General features: G+C 43.0%; 1 protein-coding gene across 1 annotated transcript in view; it reads left to right on the top strand.

Moving 5' to 3' along the window:
• GPR160 (G protein-coupled receptor 160) overlaps window positions 1–23,364 on the top strand; it is a 660,951-nt gene that overhangs the window by 510,202 nt on the left and 127,385 nt on the right. The window lies entirely within an intron of this gene.

Raw genomic sequence — 23,364 nt, 5'->3', positions numbered from 1 at the left:
CACTGAACTCAATGAGACTACTCATGCATTCAAGGGTTGCAGGAATAGGGCTTCAGATTTTAACTTTTCACAATGTTTTTTACATTTCAAAAATACCATTCAAAATGTTCTTTGCTAGAGGTTTTGTAGTGTTGAAATTAGGGTGTGGGTATCCTCAATATTTTTCTCCCATAGAAGGTGATTGAGATGTTAATACTTACAAACTGAACTTTTTCTTCAGCCCTGCCTGTGACCTTCCAACTGTCTCAGTTAGGACACTGTAGTGGTCTCCTGAAGGAAGAGTATGAACTCGTTAGAGTGCTTATCTGGTCCTCCCAAAAGTTCACTGTAGCAATAAAGGTGCCAGGCATGCATTCTCATATACATGGCACAGGGGTCCACCCAAAAGTATGCATTTGTAAGATTGGGACTAAAGTTCATTCAATTTAAGTATTTTAAAAAATGAATTGACCTTTTTGCTAATTTCCATTCATAAGAATCCCATTGAGAATGTGCTTTGATTTCATAAAAGAAAAAAAGTGTGATTGATAATATGAAATGTATCTTTATATTATCATGTTTGTGTTCTTTGTGCTTTGATATTAGACTATTTTGAAAAATTGCATGGCTAGAAAAATACATTTACAATTTTTTTATACTGTATTACCATTTTCCAGTTTGTCAGAGCAGCTTTTCAGTGCTGGAAAATTATTTTTGGTTGAACTTATGCCAGGAGTAATCCCCTTTCAGTTAATCATTTACATGAATGGGTAATTGGCTGAGTTCATGCAAGGCCTGCAAACTATATTAATTACTAGAAACCTAATTAGAAATCAAGAGAGTCAAAGGATCAGTGTTTCTTCCATAGGGTACCATCTGGTATAACGGATCTGATCCTACAGGCCTCACTTCAGGAAAACTCTCCATTAAATTCTATAGAATTTTAGCCAGAATAAGTATTACTGGACTGAGCATGTTTGTATTTGGTGATCAGCAATTCATACTAAAGTACTTTTGAAAGTCATCCTAAATAATGATGTCAGGCTGTGTATTTCACTGACTAGATGGGAGGAGGGCACGTCTTCTAAAAACTGACAAGTCTGAATTCATGGATACTCCATAATTTTAAACCCATAATTTTCTACCATTTTGATTTAATGAGCTGTGACACAATCTCCTTTAAAAATATAGGTTTGGGATAGAAATCTGGAGCCCCTGTTTTAAATTGTAATACAGGTCAGACTAGATGATCTAATGGTTCCTCATGGCCTTAAAATCTGTGACTCTATGAACTGTTAAAAGAAAGGAAAGGAACTCAAGGTCACTGCTCTGTGCTCAGCCTCTGACCTTTGTATTTGGGAGCCGTCATGGATAGGTTCACTGGCTTCTAGGTATGGTTTTCCAGTTTTGTCTTTGGGTTGTTCCCATTCTTTGTTGCTAATTAGATCAAGTCAGATTTCCATTGAGACTGAGGCAATTGTGTCATCAGACTATAATCGGCCACTTTGCTCCAAAACCTCCTTCAGGTGCTTTTGTAAACTTAGTAGAACTGCTTCCAGTATAACATGCATGCTGTGTTTCAGTGAAAGTCCAGTATATGTTCGCTGCAAATTTCAACATACATACAAATGCAGAGACACAGTCTTCCAAAGAGCCCCACTGAGATCATTGGGAGACTAGGGCATCTGTCCTCCTTTCATAGTTAACCAACCATGAGTCTGATGGTGACTCTGGAAGAATTTTTGAACCTCCACCACGTGCTCTAGGTCTCCGATAGGTGTTACTACTTTCTCATTAAGGTTTGTGTTGAACATTGATGCGTCAGATGCTTAGGATGACTTAGGATGCTTAGGCTGACTGTGTCACAACCTGGCCCAGGCCAACTAGGGACAGTTACCAGTCTGTTGCAAGTGGACCCAATTGCAAGGTCCCAAATGCTTCTAAGGCAACTGGGTCTGAGACTGGGTAGAGTCTAGTCACTGTTCCTAACTCAGGGATTCTAGGGAACACTTTCCTGGCTCAAACCTTCCTTGAGACATGAGATTCCATAGTCCAGTTATCCTTGCTCCCCAAAACAGGGCCTCAGACCTCTCAAGCCCTTTAGGGTATGGCTACACTGCAATTAAAAACCTGTGGCTGGCCTGTACCCACTGACTTGGGCTTGTGGGGCTCAGGCTAAGGGACTGTTTAATTGCAGTGTAGATGTTTGGGCTTTGGCTGGAGCCTGGGTTCTAGGACCCTGTTAGGGAGGAAGTATGAGGGAGGAGGGTTTTTGGTATGCCCAAACTGAGAAGCTGCAAAACCTGCAGCTATGCAGGCACCCCTGTTAGAAAATCCATTGTTCCATGGGATTGGGCTAGTAATTGAGAGACAAGCAAAATTAATGTCTCTAGATTGCTCAATGATGGCTTCTCAGTGGTAGATCTTCAGTGAGGTGCCAGGCACCTTTCTTGGGCAGGGTAAGTGTCTGGAACACATCATAATAGACTTGCCTTGGGGAAGGTTAGACACATGCTCTGCATATAGCTCAAAAATGGGAGGTTACAATACAAAGTGGAATTCACAACTCGACATATTTCAGTCTGTTGCAGATTGCACCCAAGAAGTTCATTCTTCTTTTTCATTTTATTTTTGTCTTGAACAAATGGCAAAAAGCTCATTGTCACTTTCTTCTCTGCATTTTTGGATGGCACCTTCAGCAACTCAGACACAAAGTTCTCTTCTCAGAAGCAGTATTAATGATATTAAGTAGGAATGTTTGCCCCCTGGTAGGGATGCTTGCAGACTTGATCAGGCCATCTCTCATGTTTCATCAACCATCTTGCATTAATGTCAATGACAATTCTTTTAGTCCTCTATTTAATTTTTCCAGTTCCTTCACTTTCAGCCTCATACTTGCACATTTAAATCTGTCTTGAGGAGTCAGACATGATTCCTTAAAACAAATAACTGGACTGTACCATGGCATGTTCCCCTCCTGCCTTTTCGCACCATAGGAACTATCTTGGACTCTATTGGTTGTGTATCCACCGTGCCATTTATTTGAGTTCCCTCCACCATACAGTCCCGTGCAATAATACTATTGTATTTACAATGTCCCCTGTGCTTTAGGCCCTTCCCTCAGGAACTGAGAGGAGCAGAGGTCTCCCTTCCCTGAGGCCTCTGTGAGACTGGGTTCAGCTAGCACTAGTGTTAGCTTCACCTATCCACCAGCTGCACTTCCTACCTGTGTCTTTTTATCAATCTTGAGCTGATGGACTAATTAGCTCACACAGCCTACTAGCCTGATTAGCTAATTATCTTTAATTACCTCAATCACCTTTCTTGGAGAGGGAAGAGGGAGGGAAATACTAATTGGTGTCAGAGTGATCAGATTTCAGAGTAACAGCCGTGTTAGTCTGTATTCGCAAAAAGAAAAGGAGTACTTGTGGCACCTTAGAGACTAACCAATTTATTAGAGCATAAGCTTTCGTGAGCTACAGCTCACTTCCTCAGATACGATATGCATCTGAGGAAGTGAGCTGTAGCTCACGAAAGCTTATGCTCTAATAAATTGGTTAGTCTCTAAGGTGCCACAAGTCCTCCTTTTCTTTTAGAGTGATCAGAGTGCAGGCTAATCCGTTAACTCCCTGCACTCTTTCACAAGGATTCTTAGGCCTCTTTTACCAAAAGAAGTGGGATTAAGGAAACAGACTTCTTTACACAAATTCTAATTATTGAAATTTGATCAGCTTTTCCATACTATCTTATGATTTATGAAGAGTCCTAATTGATCTTTAACTTTAAACTCTCTTTTCTGTGGTTGATTAGGATAAAAACTTGGAGTCTGTTCTCGAACTAGATAATTAGACATATTCCACTTGGTATTTATGCTTGAGAATTTAAACTGCAGTTTTTGTACCTTTCCTTGTCATATCTTCATGGCTCTCTCTTATCTTTATGATGGGGCCAAACTTGAGCATAACATCAGAACAGCCCTGAACTTAGGGAAAATCTGTACTCCAATACAAATCTCGTTCTGAACTTAAAGGATAAGGCCCATTTCTAAATATGTATTTTAAATTTGCCTCTACCCTGTTTCGTTCTTTCTTTTTCTAGCAGTGGTTATCCTGGAAGGATGGCAGCACCAAAAAAAAAAAACCAACAGGACACACTACACTAACCTAAGTGACACAAAGCACAAAAATTGCATTGACTTCTATATGCAATATAAAACCAGTATCCTTAATAAGGCATGATCTTTGCATGTTTCCTGTATAGCCAGAAACACTCATTGTAGTACATGTAGTTCATGTCTGCACTACAATGGCATAATGTAGACATAACCCTAGTTATGTTATTTTTTAGTCTCTTCTATAAACTTCTCCGACGTAGGTTTTCATGGCTGGGAAGCGCTGTATTGCTTTTTTATCTGAGCTATCCACAGATCCAATTTCACACTGAATGAATTAAATGTGTAACATAATTTTTTTTGTCCTGAAGCTCTTAATTGACTAATGTCAGCTTTTTAACAATGTCAATCAGAAATGCAAAGTCCAGCTACTCATCCTGTGATGCACCCCAGAAGTACCCAGGGTTGCGAGTCACCTCAACACCACCTGCCCCTAGCCTAAGGAAATCTTGTCTGTGCCTCCTGTGGATCAGTTCCCTGAAACCACCAGCCTCTGGCAGCACAAGCACTGCCTTCCAGGTCTTTGCAACAAGCCTCATTTCTCTGTACAGGTTAGCAAGAAACATATATCAATCTCTGAATCCTCAGAATCTAAGTTCCCGCTAAGCTGCATGCCTGCACTTCAGTGCAGGAGGCCACCAAGGGCTGTGCACTGAGGCTCCTCCAGCCCTGGGCTGCGGCACAGGGAGGAGACACATCTCTCCCCACAGCTCCAGGGAGAGATGCCTCTTCCGCAGCCCTAGCCCTAGCCCTAGCCCCGGAGCTGCTGTGGCGGGGAGAAACACCTCTTTTTTTCATCTTTCCTGGTACCCAGTCCCTCAACACACACCTTTAAGTATCATTTTCAGTGTATATGAATGACTTCTTACACAACATCCATATATGCATTTCACAATGATACTGATGACCAGTGTGACACCGTCTTTTATTTGAGACCTCACATGACACTCTTTGATGAACTAAAATGTTACATACCAGACCCAGGTGATGCCTATGCACCACTTCACCAGTTAGCATCAAGAGGTTCTCAGGCCACAACTCCTTGCTGGCAAGATCATATTTCTCCATTTCTTGATTCTGTGATCTCAGGTAAAAGACTGAAAAACCTCTGCTAAACTCTACCTTGGCCCAACAATCTCATCTCATTTTGCATAGGGGAAGACCTGACTTAAATGGACTTGATGAAACATATTACTCATCATAATATGTTGGCTGACAATTAAGGCGGTGACCATTCAGAAAATCAGTGTCTGGACTGAAGAGTGTGATAAAGCCTGTTTGGATCCAGTTATAGCTGATGCTGCATCTGCTTACACAAGCCAGGTCCATTGTTACTTTGTTGTAAATAATGTACTTCTTGAACTTGTAATAACATTCCCTCTTGTTTACTTCTTCACAGGTGGCTTTGTCCAATATCTTCCTTTACACTGCCATTTTCAAACACAAATGTCACCAGCTGAGTCATGTCAATCATATCCCGTGTTTCTGTCAAATTGGAGAGAAGACTTCTCTGCCTCAAATTATTTTCCTACTGTTGACAAGCCTCTTGTGACAACAATTTGATTTGTCTCACCTTGTCTCTGTATTTGCAGCCGGTTGCACACCGCAAGCTGAATTAATAATTCTTTGCCTATTTCTAAATTCTTTGAATGGAAGCTGATCTGCTTCATCCGTTGTTTCTTTCACCACTGCACCACCACTGACAACCTGTTATGTTTTGCAGGTACATGAGCATGTCTGAAACTTAAGACATACCAGGGGCAGCCTTCTCTTTTGTAATGACTTCAGAAAGACACTCTCTTGGGTTCTCAAGGCATCTTAAAGATAACTTACTTACACTTTTGATGTTATTTTTTTTGGATAGTCCTCTTCAAATTTCTTATGATACATGATAAAATGACCCTCCAAATCATCCTCTTAGATAATGGTGACACTGACGAATGTGGCAGCTTGCATGGAACAGTACGGCTCATTCCATGATCTCTGTATCAATCTTTAAATAGTGAAACAACAAACAAATGAGAATTTGGCTGTTTGTGCAATTAAACGAGCAAAGGAACATAAAAGTTAATTGCAGCATTTTAAGCAAAGGCCTTAGCCTGCCCTTGGAGTTCTGGGTTAGTATTCAGGCACTCAGTTCCTACACCCACCTCACCCAGCATTCCCATAAGCAGGTGCAAGAAAGCCTTCTTAACTGGTCTACTGGCCCCTAGTTGGTCAGTGTCTCCTTCTGGCCCTTCTAGTCCCCTGGAAGACTAAGTCTTGGTAGTGGCCTGGCCTGAGAGGGTTTTCCTTAAGCAGGGAGGTGTCAGGGCACTGACACCTCCAACAGGTGGCAAAAAGGAACCGATAGGTTCAGTCACAATGTGACATAAGAGAAGATTTCTTTCCCCCCACTCCCCATGGCCAGTTCATGATTTACATTTGGTTCTGTTAACCATAAATTCCCCTCCATTTCTTTGCTCCCTTCCACATTTCATCCCTTGGGTCTCTCTCTGCTCTCCTTGCTGCTCTCCCCACTTTCCCTCCAATGAAGATGTATAATGGGGTAGTACTAGAATCATAAAGAGATGTGCAGACCACTGCATGATCCAGAACCTGTGCTTTAGGGCTGGTAAAATCCAGCCAAGACCAGCTAGACCCACTACTGACAGATATGTTTAGTGACTCCTTCAGAAAATGATGTCATCCCCCTTCCCTAAAGCATGCAATAATCCTGCTTCTTCTCAAGAAACCACCTCTGGATGCCACCAATCTTGCAAAGTTACTTCCCTGTCTCCAGCCTTCTGTTGCTAGATAAAATCAAAGAAAAAAGTCATAATTATGTTGCTGATTTTGTTTCAGCCTGAGAGGGCCTTTTTGCCTGTCTGTATTAAACCCACTTTTTGAAACCTGATTCATGTTTCATAGCAAACTTTGTGAGAGACTCTTGATGCAAGACCCTGCTCTTGGTCTACTGGGGAAACTGGCCAACTTACCCAATGTTTCCTAGTTTTAGGCTGTGGCCATGCTACTTAAAAATCACCTGATTAGAAAACATGTTTGCAGATTAGATCTACTAATTACATTTCAGATGCTAAGGTTTTCCATGTTAGGTGCCTGGCTGGGTGGATGGAAAAACCCAGGTGGGAAAAATTATTCTTGAGCATAGGATGCTTCCTAGCACTACCTAGGCATGCATGGGTTGAACAACTGTATTAAAAAAAGTTTCTCCGTCTATGCCAGCTGGTGCCTGCTGGCAAACTTATGTTCGTGAAATGAGTTTCAAGATCTGATACTGGAAACTGTCTGAAGATTGTGGCCCTGGCCTTCATGTTCTCACTCATGGTGAAATTACATGAAGCCATCCAGTAACCATGACAATGTCCACAACAAGGAAAATTTACGCTATTCCAATCCCTAAAAAGGCTTCAAAACTAATGTCATAATACTCTTTAGGAAAAGACACCATTAAAGGTAAATAAACTCTCTTTGTTGGTGAGAACTTCTTTCCAGGAGCAATGATTAGTGGGAGTGGCTCAATGTTTTTCCAGGTTTAGCCATTAAGTTAGCTGTTTTTTTGGACCATTTTACTGTTGCTTCATTTAGGTTCTCTCCCTTCCCTGAACATTAATGCAAGTGCACAGGTGATTAACAGTTACAACAACATTAGCAAGTTTCCTGATGGCAGAGACTGACATTAGAAGAAATAAGTAAATGTCTGACATTTTAAAGTCCGCCCTTTACCATGCATTCACTCTGAGAGGTGTTAACTCACTGACTGTGAGAATTAAAGAGTAAACTGTCAGCTTGAGCAGTATAACCATCTGATCCCTGTGTTAGTCTCACAATATGCTTAACAGGATTGTCATCCTCTAGTTCCCCCCAATCCAATAGGATACATAATTCTGAGCTATGTGCTGGCCAAATGGCAGAAGTATGTAGCTTCTAAAAATCAATAGGAAACAAAGTATTATAGAAAAGAGCTGAGGCAATTCTGAACCTTCTCTTGCATTTCTTTTGGGAACAGTAAGATTTTAAGTGAATGCACCAAGCATCTTAAAGGCTAACAACAGATTAGCAGGTTAACTGTTGAAATAGGTTTATCAGATCAGCACGGTGCTCTTCTTGTAATTATGTTTTTACAGGCTCTTTAAGAGATGGTATAGGAGAAGGGCTTGTGATGTCAGAGTGGCTAGGGCTTAAAAAGAGGGATGAGAGCTAATCAAGATAAGTTGAATTTGTATTTAAAGCAAAGTCAGCGTTAGTTAAGACAGTTTTTTGACATGTTAATCTTCATGTGTTTTAAAAGCTGCCAATCATGTGACTAAGGCAGCTTGAAATGAAGACTGATGGTGAACATACAAACTCTTGGATGTTCATGGTTTTCTCCTTTATCTTGAAACTAAGGTCTTCATAATAGGTGTAAGTATACATGTTAATGGAATTTAAAAATGCTAGTTGTTTTAGTGTAATGTGGTAGTATAGTCATGGTTATACAATATCAGAAATTGTATGATTTTTCAGATTGTGGTATTAAATATCCTCACATCACAACAGAAAAATCATACATCTACTTTTAGTCTCCTTTATGGCATTTTTAAACCATGGTACTTAACTCTAGATACAGTAACTTTAGGAAGAGATAGGCATGGTATATGACAGGTAATACAGATGATAAATTATGTGTGTTGGAGCATTGGCTATCTGTTAGAAATATTCTCATGAGTGAATAATCCTTGAACATGTGGCTGGAAGCTTAAAATTTTTTACAAAATCAAATGGATCAGTTTGAAGATTTTTTCAAAATCTTTTTCATAAATAGAACATGTCCTGTTTTTCCAGATGGTTCATGGTTCCATATACATTTACTCATCTAAAAAAATGCTACCATACTTAGCAGAAAATCTCAAATAGATACAATAGAAAACTGAATGCCAGTTATCTTAACCCAGAGGAACTAAAAATATTTAATGATGAAATATTCCTTAAAATTAACTAGCTGTTAAGCAGCTACAACTTAGTCTTCATGTTAATTTCTCTTATTTGAAGTACAGTAGAAAACCTCAATTATTTGCACTAATGACTGGGAGACACTTTATGGATTATTCAGGCTACTGAACCATAACATGTACTTCATTGTTTTATTTTTACAAACGTAGTTTAGGTCGATCTATCTAAGATGTCTCTAGCATGTGTGGCCTCTTGATATCTAATGGGTCCTAATGATACTGTTCTGCAGAATAAAAGTATTTTGTACATCTTTATACATTGTATTATATTTTGTAAAAATATTGAAGTCTTAGTAAGATGAAACTTCCTCACACACAGCTATTAAAGGGAGTGTGACCAATGGAGGAGAGTAAATGGGTTTGTAGACTGAGAAAGATTGAGGCTCTACTTTATTGCATTGTAGACTTAATATTTCAAGATCTCTGTAATTTCCTTACAATTTAGTGAACATGAACTACATGTCTGTTTTCATAGTGAATAATTTCTCTCAAGATCATGGAAAATTAAGATAGTCTCTTCTCTCCACACTCTGTACAACGTGCTTGTATCTTCTAGTCATCATCTTATGGAGAGAGCACTGTCCCTACTAAAGACAGTGTTGACCCAAGTTACCATGTATGGGTCTGATCCTGCACAATGCTAAGCTGAAAGCCCTCAGCTTCTGCTGAAGCTCCTGAATGTTGGGCTGCTCAGTATCTCTCTGGATCAGGCCTGAAGTCTGAGATTTTATGTAGTAATTTCACTGCATAAAATGTAGTTTGGTTTAAGTCTTATGGCTATGCATATTAACTCAGAAAATAACACTAGTCATTGTCGTGGGCTTGGTATTTGATAACAGCAGCTTATATCTAATCTAAGGTGACCTCCAAAGAATTTTCTTAAAATTTGGGTTTGTGCCCTTTTTTGCTTCACGATACATAAAGAATGCCTGAAAAGTTTTTTTTTTTTTAATCAGCTTGTTTTGTCTTAGACATACAAGAAATGTCAAGTGCAGTTTTATCTGATTTTGCTGGAAAACTTCTGGGAGGTTTCAGGGATGTTTACTGTGATCTCTAATACCTTAACTGAAGAGGGAAAGCATTGAATATTTACCCAAGGCTTTATTTAGTCACACTGTTAGTTCATCACTGAAGTTGAATAGGTGTGTAAAAAAAACCAAACCCCAAAGAGTTTTAATCAGTCTGAATAAAAGTCCCTTCCTCTTTCAGCAGCTCAGTTTTCATTCTCTTGGCTCTGGTGATGACGTTATCTGCACTCAGATATGATTTTCAAAGGAATTTAAATCAGATGCCCAAATCCCAGTGAAATTCAATTTGGTTCTAGTCTAGTTCTCCAGTTGTCAAAGAGTTTTCCAGCTTATCCAGAACCTACATTTCCAATGTTACAAAACAGACAATATAAAAAACCCAACCATTTCATGCCAGCTTTATAAGTCAAAAAGGTTAAAAGGGCACTAGCTTCATTTTTTTTCTCTTTGCGGGTCCCCATTAATACAGTAGATTATCTACTGCAAGGTTGTAGGTCTGAGGTTTTTAGTGTGATGTATGAAGCCTGGTAATTATTATTACTTTGTTTTCACTGTACCACATCTTTATGTTTCTAAATAGTTTGTGTTCAGGAGCAGCTCCTCTACTGGGAGTCCTGGTGGATGCAGAATGCTAGAGAGGGTGTACACACGGAGACACAAACATACTGTGCTCTTATTTAAACTTAACTTCCACTAGAGGTCTGCTTGAGCCTAATTTTAAAGCCCAACCTGGATCTGATCTGGATCCAAGCCCATCTGATTGTACCCGAGTCCAAGAAGGTCATTTTTCGCCCCAACTGCTGCCCACCAAATCTGAGTCAGCACTGTCACTACCTCTGCCTGTGGGGTTGGCACATGGCTGTGTGCCCCACTCCTGCCAGCCATTGCTCTCTGATGTGCTGTGTGTGCTGCAACGTGTCAGCACACTCACTCCACAACACACACTCTGCACAGAGAGGCAGAGGCCCTCAGGAGTGGGGCATGCAGTTGCCACCATGCCGACCCCACAGACAAGAGAAGGCCATCAGAGCTGACCAGATCCAAGCCCGAGAGGGTCCAGTGGAGTTCTGTCCTGACCCAAACCCAAAATTTGTAGTAGGCTCCCTCTGGGTTTGGGTTGGGTTGCAGAGCTCTTATCTTGTTTTGTTATTTCCCTTAATCTAAAAATATAATTCAGACTGATACTAGATTATAAACTTTTAGGAGCAGGGCTTCTTATACGTTTGTAAAGCCTAGCACAATGGGGCCTCAACTGAAGCCTTTATTTGCTACCACAAATAAAAATAAATATTAATAGAGCTAAGGTTGTGAGAAAGATGGTCCTGTGGTTAAAGCACTACATTGAGACTCAAAAGATCTGGGTTGAATTCCCAGTTCTGCCATGACCTCCTGTGTGACCTTGGCCAAGTCGCTTAATTTCTCTGTGCCTCATTTCCCCATGTGAAAAATAGGAATAATAACTCTTCCTTTCTCCCACCTTTTGTCTGTCTTATCTATTATATTAAAATATCTTCACGGCAGGAACGGTCTCTTACTAAGTTTTTGGACAGTGTGTAGCACAGAGGGGTCAGGGACTGATCTTGGTCATGGCTTTTAGATGCTAGTGTAATGCATGTAGCTAAAGGTTGCCTTAGAAATGTGCAGAATAATTAGCCTGCTCCTACCCCCATTAACTTCAATGGGAACAAGATCAGTCCTAATAATAACTATTAAAATCAGCTCTAGCATGTGGAAATTAAACTCCATTTACTTCAGCAGAGGCTGCACCCACTGACACCAGGGTTGAATTTGTCCCTAGAACTATTGATGAATGAACTACAGCTTCCAATTTTGGTATTCAGATGGGTCAATAATGGTGATATTTTCTACAGTTACACAGGTTGTAAAAGTATGCAAACTCCATTGGCAACATACACAGAGTAAATATAGTTATTTTTCCTCCTTGAGGAAGAAAAATTGTTCTCAATCCAGTTTTAGGACTAGACTCTAATCTCAGTCTCAGAGCAGTTTGCGCCCACGTATCTGGGATTAGAATTTAGCCCTCTAAATCTAGTCTGTTGTCTGATAACGTTCGCATACTTTTTCTTTATTTGTTAGAACTGCCATATATTTTGCTAGCTGTGGACTTATGAATCCAGCACAATTTCGAACTTTGGTAGTTTTAAGGCAAAAACAAAAAAGATTTCAGGTTTTACTATTGGGACTAAATTTGTTTCCTTTTAAACAGAATCTAAACTTGTTATAATTGAGGCAACCAAGAAAGCTTTTCTAAAAGAAGACGCAAAAAATGTCAGGAGAGAAATATACAGTATTTACATCAATATTATGTTGAATACTATTCAAGAAAAAGATGTATTTTTAAAAAAATTGTTTCCTTTCTCTTTAACTTACTTGAGGATTTTAGAAGTACACTTCCTTCCTTCCAAAAGAGTAGAGCAGAGCCATTGCAATGATATATTGCAAATTACTTTTTAAATGGTAATTCTATATGCACATGAAGTATGTCAAAGCAGTCTTTAAATTAATGAAATCTTAATTTATATAACTATAAAGAATGACACTCTTCCAACAAGTGATATATTGTGATTGTTAGGGTAGGTTTTGCCAAAAGCAGTAGATTGCTTTGAATAAATTGTCCAGATACATATGACTGCTATACACATTTTGACACTGCACATAACATGATTAGATTTGTGAGTGTTTTTAGTTCATGAAGTTTGTGTCTTGCCACCTCTTGCCTAATAATTTGAGACAGAATTAGCACTGGGTGAGTGGTTCTGCCTGCTGCCAAGAAGGGTTTGTTGAGGGTAAGAATCCAAAGCTAGAGATTAACTTGTCTTCATCCTTGTAATGTGCTGTACAGCCAGGATTTGTGCAATAGGATCAGAGAAGAGTCATACATGAATGTAGCACTGAACAGCTGGTGTGTATGCATTTTTTTATATGACCCCAGCTTCAAAATTTTGAGCAGTCTTTCAGTTCTCACCAATGTCCTAGCTAATATAGGAATCAGAAGTATGCTTTCTCTATTTTCAAAGTGTTTTTGTTTTATATGGCAGTTTTTAGTATGATAGCTGTTAGGAGGCAGAGTGAGCCTTTTAAAAGAATCATGAATTCAACCCATGATTTAGGGCACAGGCTAATTGCTGTTTGGTCTGGGTAGGAATTTTCCCAAAGGAAATAGCATTACTGAGCTTGCCATGTACATTATGCGTGTTTTTACTTCCCTCTGAGGCTAGGTCAGTTCTAGTCTTGAAGCAGGCTGAACCTAGACAAACTACTGTTCTCTTCCAGTAAGGCAGTTTCTGTGTTTTCAAGTCAACTGAAACTAAACATTTAAGTTCTAATCTTCCTGCAGAGAGAAACCATATGCAAGATTGTGTCCTCTATGCAAAATGAACATAGTCCAAATTCACACTAATGATATTCTGAAGTCCAGTATAAAGAATTAGATTTGGAATTTCAGAGACAAGAGCATTTGGGAAATTTTCCTAGTATAATCAAAAGAAAACCTAATGTAAATTACATGGGATATACTAAAACAATAAGGAGTACGGTGGCACCTTAAAGACTAACAGATTTATTTGAGCATAAGCTTTCTTGGGTAAAAACCCCACTTCTTCAGATGGGATATACTGAGGCACCAGTAAAAAACAATGCCTTCACAGAACCTCTAACATGAAAAACTCACATATGAGTGGAATCTTCTCTCTGGCTTGTAAATTTTCAAAGCCTGGTGTTTCAGTAAAAGCATCGGGCTACACAGCCTTTGTGGAGGAAGCCATAGATTTATGTTGCTCAATTACATTAGTTAAGACCATAGTGGCTTGAGATGGACAAGACCTAAGACTCCTAAATTGGGTGTATCAACCGATACTAGTTTGGGTCTTGGTATTTGCTTATCTTTATTCAAACCACATATCTGCAAATATTTCTCATGCTTCATCAAATTAATGGAAGCTGAATTATTTGCTGCCATATTTCCACAGGACATTTAAAGTGGAAACATCACCAAAACCAAAATACAACCTTCACCCCCACCTCCCAAAAAAACGGCAAAACGAAACCCATCCAACTTTCCCTAACAGATGCTTCAAGGCAGTATCTGAAATAGCCCTGGCACTAGCTCGCAGAACAATCGTGCTATTTAGCAAGAGCATGTTTGTCAGCAGATTGTAACTTTCTATACAATCCATGACTGTAGTTAACTTGTCAAAATCCAAATACATTTTGTGAATGACATGGAAACCAGTGCAAATGGTCACCTGCTAACTACAGTCACCTTTACCTGGTCTAAACTGAAAAGTTTTAGTGGGCTAGCTATTTTGGTTAGGGGTGTGATTTTTTTAATGAAATAGTTACACCAGTAAAAGTTCTAGTGTGGATGCAGCTTATAGTTGATGTGGATATGCCTTATAGTTATATCAATATAGCTTGGTCCTTTTCCCATACAGGAATAGCTATACCACAATAAATCACTTTTATACCAATATAACCATGCCCATGCTAGGGGGTTGTAATGCTTTATACTGGTATACGTAAATCAGTACAACTTTCCAGTGTAGACAAGTGCCCTGGCAGCTGTTAATATCTTATTAATGTCAGTTTTTTGTATATTGTTTTTCTGAAGTTACTAAAGAGGAAAGCAAAAAGACACTTCCTGGTCTCCAAGCTCTGTCTTCACACCCAGCCCTTGCCACTTCACCTCCCACCTCCAAATACCCCACTCTCTCATGCTTCAGGACACAAGCCAAACCCTGAGGAGGTTACAATGAAGCTTCCCCTATAGGCAGGCTGTACGGTAATTGCAAAGGTTTAGTGCTTTCCTCTGAAGCATCCAATCTGGCCACTGTCAGATACAGGAAACAAATTAGGTAGACCACTGGTCCAATACAGTATGGCAATCCTACATTCTCTCCCACTAGTTACCTCCTATCCCCTGAGCCATTGTAAAAGTAGTTCAGTTCAGCGCTAAAGCGCTTTAGCGCTGAGGCACCTTTAAAAATACTTTAGCGGCTCAGAAGCACTTTGGCAGCTCGGATGTGCTTCAGCAAACATCCAGCATCCTAAACCACTTTAGACTCAAGTGCCCTAAAAAAAGTAAATGAAAACAAGTCTTAAGGTGCATGTTCAGATCCATAGCTTGAAAACTTGAAAGATACTAAGCTATATATCTTCAAATCTGTCTTGATTTTCCTCCTCCATGAGGACTAATGTGATGGTCAGTTTGGTATCTAGTGTTTCAGCCATTTGTGAGTTAGGAGACTTTTATTTAAAAGTGGGTCACATTTTTTCCTGATGAGAGTAATTCCCTCCCCCGCCACCATATAATTCAAATGGCTGAATTAATTTAATTCACATTCCTTCAGTAAAATTCACTTTGGGACTGAGACCAACTATGGGAATTTTCAGAAAATGGTACGGTTTTCTGAGAAATGGGGGCTGGAATGGAATCCCACACTCATTCTGTCTCACTGTAAAGTATTTGTGATTAAAGTATGACTCAACTATGCATATACAGTTTATTATAAAGTAACTAAGGACATGGTTATTCCCTTGTTTTGGAATTGATTTGGAATCCACACAAATTCTAAGGATTGATTCCCTCAAAGAATATAGATATCTGATAATGAACTACCCTTTTAAAAGTATGGTTTTCTGTGGAGGATCTGTACATTTTGGAAGTCCATGTTCATTGTCTCGCAAAAATTTCCATATAAAGTGTGCTCAGTTTAAATAAATTCTCAGTTTAGTTGAACTGCTTACAGATTGTTTTTTCCTGCTTTCATACCATCACCAGTGCTAAAGCTTCCTCCCTAGGCCAAATTCTTCCCTCAGTGACACCTTTGCAACCCCACTGTCTTCATGGACTTTGCACAGGTGTAACTGATTGGCCCTATAATTGGATTTTAGTGAACAATTCTGATGATGATGAATAGAATACAGCTCACTCAATTTATTGGCTCAGCAGGGATACCGGGGAGGAAGGCTTTGTGTGGGCAGGGGAGGGGTAGCAGGAATGTTAACAATGAAGTCTGAATTTTAGTGGCATGTATTAATTCCATGTGCACCCAGAGCCATGGATAAGCAATGTCTTTTAAACATGAGAAAATGGAAATATGGCAAATATAATTTTAAAAATGATAGAAAATGGCAAGCAACCTGCCCTTCTTGGGGAGACATGGTAAATCTTCAGTGTCCTTGCTGTGTCTGAGTGGAAGAAACAGAAGTTTCTCCTCCCACCCCTATTCTGAATTCAGTCGTTGTGGGGGCTGAGGGAGACATCTTATACAAGATGGTTGCCTGGAATCCCTTGTCTCCCCTCATCGTCTCCTCAGTATTTGCAATGGGATGGAGTGCATTAGAGAATGTGGGAGGTGGACACTCTTCCAGGATTTCTGCTCCCACCTCTTGAACCATTGCTTATTTACTGATCTGGGGACTCTCACATCTCCTTCCATAAACTCTCAAAGGCTGCTTGGATTACTACAAATCTGTGGCACTGCTGAGACAAACTTTGCCTGCAGTTCCTCAGGCACTCTTTCTTCCAAGTCCTGGTATCTCTGGCTCTGTTAAGAATTAATCACCTGCTACTCCTCATTCACTTCCATGTCCCCTTTATTGTCTTTTCAGTGAGTGGGGTGGGACATAGGGATGAGGGGAGTGACCAGTGGCTAACTCTAAAATAGCAACAGTTCTACAGGGTTTGGGTCCAGAAATTCTGGCTGCAGCTCATTTCCTCTCTTTCTGCTTCTGGTCTCTCTCATCTTATCAGCAAATTCCTTTGCAGTCTGTTGGGTAATGTGGTAATTGGGGCAGGGGGAAAGAGAGAGGTGTAAATCCTAGATTATGAGAACTGTGTTCTGCACTGTGACAGTTTAGGTCCAGAAAATTTGGCTGAAGTGAGCTGTAGCTCATGAAAGCCTATGCTCAAATAAATTTGTTAGTCTCTAAGGTGCCACAAGAACTCCTTTTCTTTTAGCCTCTCAGGGGCTCTCTTTCTCTGCTTACAGTGATTCTGATCTGTTAGCGGAAAGCAGCCATTAGCACAGGGGTGGGCAAACTTTTTGGCCCGAGAGCCCGGTGCGAAACGGTATTGAGGACCAGGTAGGGAAGGCTGTGACCCCCAAACAGCTTGGCCCCGCCCTCTCCCCACCCCCTGACTGCGCCCCTCAGAACATCCGACCTATGCAACCCCCCCTGCTCCTTGTGCCCTGACCGCCCCCTCCTGGGACCTCCCGCCCCAACCGCCCTCCCCGGGATCTTACCCCTTATCCAACACCCGCTGTTCCCTGTCCTTTGACTGCTCCCCAACCCCTGACAGGCCCCCTGGGACTCCCACGCCCTATCTAACCCTCCCGTCTCCCGACCCCTGACTGCCCCAGAACCTCCGCCCCATCCAACCGCTCCCTGTCCCCTGACTGCCCCCCGGGACTCCCTACTGCCGTGCCGCCACCGCCCACTTACCATGCCTCTCAGAGCGGCAGGAGCTCGCAGCCTCACTGCCGGCATGGCTGCGGGAAGGGGGGACAGCAGGGGAGGGGCTGGGGGCTAGCCTCCCCGGCCAGAGCTCAAGGGCCGGGCCAGATGTGGCCCGTGGGCCATAGTTTGCCCACCTCTGCATTAGCAGCATTGTCAATAGGGCCCAATCCTAGTGTCACTGACTTTAGAGAAAGGAGGACTTAGGGTATGTCTACACTACGAAATTTGGTCGAATTTATAGAAGTCGGTCTTTTAGAAATCGTTTTTATATATTCGATTGTGTGTGTCCCCACAGAAAATGCTCTAAGTGCATTAAGTGCATTAACTCGGCGGAGTGCTTCCACCGTACCGAGGCAAGCATCGACTTCCGGAGTGTTGCACTGTGGGTAGCTATCCCACAGTTCCCGCGGTCTCCACTGCCCACTGGAATTCTGGGTTGAGATCCCAGTGCCTGATGGGGTAAAAAACATTGTCGCGGGTGGTTCTGGGTACATGTAATCAGGTCCTCCCTCCCTCTCTCCTGCTGTGAAAGCAACGGCAGACAATCATTTTGTCCCTTTTTTCCTGAGTTACCTGTGCAGACGCCATACCATGGCAAGCATGGAGCCCGCTCAGCTCAGTTTGGCGCACATTAAACACCACACGCATTATCCAGCAGTATATGCAGCACCAGAACCTGACAAAGCGATACCGGACGAGTAGGCGACGTCAGCGCGGTGATGTGAGTGATGAGGACATGGACACAGACTTCTCTGAAAGCATGGGCCCTGCCAATGCAGGCATCATGGTGCTAATGGGGCAGATTCATGCGGTGGAACGCCGATTCTGGGCTTGGGAAACAAGCACAGACTGATGGGACCGCATAGTTTTGCAGGTCTGGGACGATTCCCAGTGGCTGCGAAACATTCGCATGCGTAAGGGCACTTTCATGGAACTTTGTGACTTGCTTTCCCCTGCCCTGAAGTGCATGCATACCAAGATGAGAGCAGCCCTCACAGTTGAGAAGCAAGTGGCAATAGCCCTGTGGAAGCTTGCAACGCCAGACAGCTACCGGTCAGCTGGGAATCAATTTGGAGTGGGCAAATCTACTGTGGGGGCTGCTGTGATGCAAGTAGCCCACGCAATCAAAGATCTGCTGATATCAAGGGTAGTGACCCTGGGAAATGTGCAGGTCATAGTGGATGGCTTTGCTGCAATGGGATTCGCTAACTGTGGTGGGGCCATAGACGGAACCCATATCCCTATCTTGGCACCGGAGCACCAAGCCGCCGAGTACATAAACCGCAAGGGGTACTTTTCAATAGTGCTGCAAGCTCTGGTGGATCACAAGGGACGTTTCACCAACATCAGCATGAGATGGCCGGGAAAGATACATGACGCTCGCATCTTCAGGAACTCTGGTCTGTTTCAAAAGCTGCAGGAAGGGACTTTATTCCCAGACCAGAAAATAACCGTTGGGAATGTTGAAATGCCTATATGTATCCTTGGGGACCCAGCCTACCCCTTAATGCCATGGCTCATGAAGCCATATACAGGCAGCCTGGACAGTAGTCAGGAGCTGTTCAACTACAAGCTGAGCAAGTGCAGAATGGTGGTAGAATGTGCATTTGGATGTTTAAAAGCGCGCTGGCGCAGTTTACTGACTCGGTTAGACCTCAGTGAAACCAATATTCCCACTGTTATTACTGCTTGCTGTGCGCTCCACAATATCTGTGAGAGTAAGGGGGAGACGTTTATGACAGGGTGGGAGGTTGAAGCAAATCACCTGGCCCCTGATTACGCACAGCCAGACACCAGGGCGGTTAGAAGAGCACAAAAGGGCGCGGTGTGCATCAGAGAAGCTTCGAAAACCAGTTTCATGACTGGACGGGCTACGGTGTGAAAGTTCTGTTTGTTTCTCCTTGATGGAACCCCCCGCCCCTTGGTTCACTCTAGTTCCCTGTAAGCTAACCACCCTCCCCTCCTCCCTTCGATCACCGCTTGCAGAGGCAATAAAGTAATTGTTGCTTCACATTCATGCATTCTTTATTCATTCATCACATAAATAGTGGGATGACTACCAAGGTAGCCCAGGAGGGGTGCTAGAGGAGGGAAGGACAATGCCACACAGCACTTTAAAAGTTTACAACTTTAAAACTTATTGAATGCCAGCCTTCTGTTTTTTGGGCAATCCTCTGTGGTGGAGTGGCTGGGTGGCCGGTGGCCCTCCCACTGCATTCTTGGGCGTCTGGGTGAGGAGGCTATGGAACTTGGGGAGGAGGGTGGTTGGTTACACAGGGGCTGTAGCGGCAGTCTGTGCTCCAGCTGCCTTTGCTGCAGCTCAACCATACACTGGAGCATATTGGTTTGATCCTCCAGCAGCCTCAGCATTGAATCCTGCCTCCTCTCATCATGCTGCCACCACATTTGAGCTTCAGCCCTGTCTTCAGCCCACCACCTCTCCTCCCGGTCATTTTGTGCTTTCCTGCACTCAGACATTGTCTGCCTCCACGCATTCGTCTGTGCTCTGTCAGTGTGGGCAGACAGCATAAGCTCAGTGAACATTTCATCACGAGTGTGTTTTTTTCTCTTTCTAATCTTCACTGGCCTCTGGGAAGGAGAAGATCCTGTGATCATTGAAACACATGCAGCTGGTGGAGAAAAAAAAAGGGACAGTGGTATTTAAAAAGACACATTTTATAGAACAATGGGTACACTCTTTCACAGTAAGCCTTGCTGTTAACATTACATACATAGCACATGTGCTTTCGTTACAAGGTCGCATTTTGCTTCCCCCCACCGCGTGGCTAACCCCTCCACCCTCCCCGTGGCTAACAGCGGGGAACACTTCTGTTCAGCCACAGGCAAACAGCCCAGCAGGAATGGGCACCTCTGAGTGTCCCCTGAAGAAAAGCACCCTATTTCAACCAGGTGACCATGAATGATATCTCACTCTCCTGAGGATAACACAGAGAGATAAAGAACAGATGTTGTTTGAATGCCAGCAAACATACACTGCAATGCTTTGTTGTACAATGATTCCCGAGTACGTGCTACTGCCCTGGAGTGGTAAAGTGTCCTACCATGGAGGACGCAATAAGGCTGCCCTCCCCAGAAACCTTTTGCAAAGGCTTTGGGAGTACATTCAGGAGAGCCATGAATGCCAGGGCAAATTAATCATTACACATGCTTGCTTTTAAACCATGTATAGTATTTTAAAAGGTACACTCACCGGAGGTCCCTTCTCCACCTGCCCAGTCCAGAAGGCAGCCTTGGGTGGTTTGGGGGGTACTGGCTCCAGGTCCAGGGTGAGAAACAGTTCCTGGCTGTCGGGAAAACTGGTTTCTCCACTTGCTTGCTGTGAGCTATCTACAACCTCATCATCATCACCTTCCTCGTCCCCCTCGTAGTGGTGGCTGAACCCCCTAAAATGGCATGCAGCTCATCATAGAAGCAGCATGTTTGGGGCTCTGACCCAGAGCGGCCGTTCGCCTCTCTGGTTTTCTGGTAGGCTTGCCTCAGCTCCTTAAGTTTCATGTAGCACTGCTTTGGGTCTCTGTTATGGCCTCTGTCCTTCATGCCCTGGGAGATTTTGACAAATGTTTTGGCATTTCGAAAACTGGAACGGAGTTCTGATAGCACGGATTCCTCTCCCCATACAGCGATCAGATCCATACCTCTCATTCAGTCCATGCTGGAGCTCTTTTGCGATTCTGGGACTCCATCATGCTCATCTCTGCTGGTGAGCTCTGCATGTCACCTGCAGCTTGCCACGCTGGCCAAACAGGAAACTGAAATTCAAAAGTTCGCGGGCCTTTTCCTGTCTACCTGGCCAGTGCATCTGAGTTGAGAGTGCTGTCCAGAGCAGTCACAATGGAGCACTCTGGGATAGCTCCCAGAGGCCAATACCGTGTAATTGTGTCCACAGTAACCCAAATTCGACCCGGTAAGGCCAATTTAAGTGCTAATCCACTTGTCAGGGGTGGAATAAGGAAATCGATTTTAAGGGCCCTTTAAGTAAAAAAAAAGGGCTTCATAGTGTGGACGGGTGCAGGTTTACATCGATTTAACGCTGCTAAATTCGACCTAAACTCCTAGTGTAGACCAGGGCTAAGCCCATAATGAGTAAGAGCCATCATCTCTTTTGTAAAGGGACTGCTCAGTGCAACAAAAGCAAGTCTACTCACAGGATTGCAGGGTGGGAACTTGCCGCTTTATTTAACTATATCAGAAGGGGGGGGAAGGGCAGGGAATAAGGGAGGAGTGAAGTATTGTTCCATCCCATAATTCTCTAGATAACCCAGTTAACCCTATCATGACCACTTTACTGCAGTCTCATACCTTAGATTTTTAATTTAAAAAGATGATGTTAAAATAAAAAAAATGGTACAGAGTTTAAGCATAGAAGTTTCTGGTTATCAGGGAATAAGGTACAGATTATCAAGGGGTGCAAAGTTTGGTTTAGGATTCGATGGCATAAGGAATACATAATCTGCAATATCCCCGACTGGAGGTAAAAGGTTAATGGGTCAAAGTACAGACATTGAGGTATGGGGCTATTTTGTTCATATAATGGCTATGTTCAGGTGTGGAGTATAATGAGTGGAAACAATCATGAGGATGGATTTACCCTCATTTGGTGAGATTTAATGTTCAGTGAGTTTATGGTTCCAGTTCATATGGTCCAATGGAAAAAGTCTCTCAGTCCCTTTCTTGTAGTTGATTCATGATGTCGTTCCGGCTCACACTTCCTGGTACTGTCAGCAGGCGGAAGGCATGGGTGATCACCACGATGTCACACAGGTTCCCCATGCAGGGGATGTTGGCACCACCATGCCTGTGGGCGATGTAGACCAGCTCGTTGCTGGCTCTCTGGGGAAGGAACAGCCACTTCTTCACCAGCTGCCAGACGATCTTGTCTGCCTTGTTGAGGGGTACCTTCGCCACGGCGGATCCCCTTAGGACGAACAAGATGCGGGGGATCAGGAAGGTGTGCAGGGCATTTATCTACTGCCACAGTGCTAGCAGGGAGGCATCTATCTTGGCGGCATCCTGCAAGATCTCCTGGATGGTGTCCTCAGGTGTCTGCCGGACACGGAAACCCGTCAGCGTGCTGAGGTGCTGGTACACGTGCCCCTCTGCCAGGGAGATGACGGGCTTGCCCTGGATCTGGAACCCCGTCGTCTGCACTGAGTCCCTTTTGCTGCCATCGATGTGGAGAGTTGCACACTTCTTTGCATTGAAGCGGAACCCCTTCCAGTCAGCAGCTCGACTGGTGGCATCTAGCATATATTGGAGGTTCTCTGGGTCATCTGTGGTCAGGACCAGGTCATCCGCGTAAGCCAGGACACTCACCCTCTCACCGTGGAGGTTGAAGCCATCTGTGCCATTGGCGATCGCTCACAGCAACGGCTCCATGGCAAGGTTAAAGATGATGGGTCTGAGGGGACAGCCCTGCTTAACTCCACTCCGGATTGGGATCTCAGCGGTCTCCCCTTTGACCGAGCGAATGGTGATGCTGCATCCCTCGTACACCTCTCGGATCACACGAAGGAAGTTCTCTGGCATCCCAAACTCCTGGAGGGTGGCAAAGAGGTGGTGGTGAGGCATGGACCCAAAGGCGTTAGCCAGGTCAAGCCATGCTACTGTGCACTGCCTCCGTGCCCTTCTGGCCGTTTTGATGGTGGACGAAGTTCTGTTCATAGCAGCCCTCACAGGACATGAAGCCTTTCTG

Source organism: Lepidochelys kempii, chromosome 9 (genome assembly GCF_965140265.1).
Source record: "Lepidochelys kempii isolate rLepKem1 chromosome 9, rLepKem1.hap2, whole genome shotgun sequence".
NCBI lineage: Eukaryota > Metazoa > Chordata > Testudines > Cheloniidae > Lepidochelys > Lepidochelys kempii.
Note: the sequence above shows the minus strand (reverse complement) of the source record. Positions and strands in the feature narration are given on the sequence as shown.